At 42.8% G+C, this 526-nt stretch overlaps 1 long non-coding RNA gene across 1 annotated transcript in view; it reads left to right on the top strand.

Annotated features, from left to right (window-relative positions):
- Positions 1–526, top strand: part of LOC147817887 (uncharacterized) — a 165,011-nt gene that overhangs the window by 163,360 nt on the left and 1,125 nt on the right. The gene's annotated exons all lie outside the window — the stretch shown is intronic.

Genomic DNA, 526 nt, shown 5'->3' with positions numbered 1-526 from the left:
CTATTTTAACCATGTATTAACTAGTGGCATTAAACCCAACAGGTCCTCACACATCTCTTTCTTCTCTTTGTGAAGAAATCTCACATTCACCAAAAGCTGGGCATTATCTGTTACATCTGTGGACTCATCAATAGCTAAGGATATGCATACTGCGTTTTGAACAGCTGCATCAAGCTGTGCCAGTCGATCCTCTGCTAATAGTTCGGATTTTCTGGTTGTCGTTGAAGCTGACAATGGCATTGGCTTGATTTTTTTCACACATGTCGTTTTTTTGTTTACTGTCAAGTAAAATCTCTGCAGCCGCATTAAAGCACTCCTTCACCACTGTCCCATCGCTCAATGTTTCTTGTGTTGCACCAAAATCCACGCAATCTTAAGTGAGCACTGTAAATGCGTGTGTGAGGACACGGGTAGACTCACTGCGGACTTCTGCGGGGATGTTTCATCAAACGATCCGTGTTTGGTCTCATAGTGACGCTTAACGTTGCTCCTTTTTATTAACGCCACAGTTTCACAGCATATGAGA

The sequence above is a fragment of the Seriola lalandi genome, unplaced genomic scaffold (genome assembly GCF_002814215.2).
Source record: "Seriola lalandi dorsalis isolate HSWRI2012SDOR001 ecotype SW California unplaced genomic scaffold, Sedor1 jcf7180002054861, whole genome shotgun sequence".
NCBI classification, from domain to species: domain Eukaryota; kingdom Metazoa; phylum Chordata; class Actinopteri; order Carangiformes; family Carangidae; genus Seriola; species Seriola lalandi.
The sequence above is the reverse complement of the archived record's forward strand: the minus strand, read 5'-3'. Positions and strand labels throughout refer to the sequence as shown.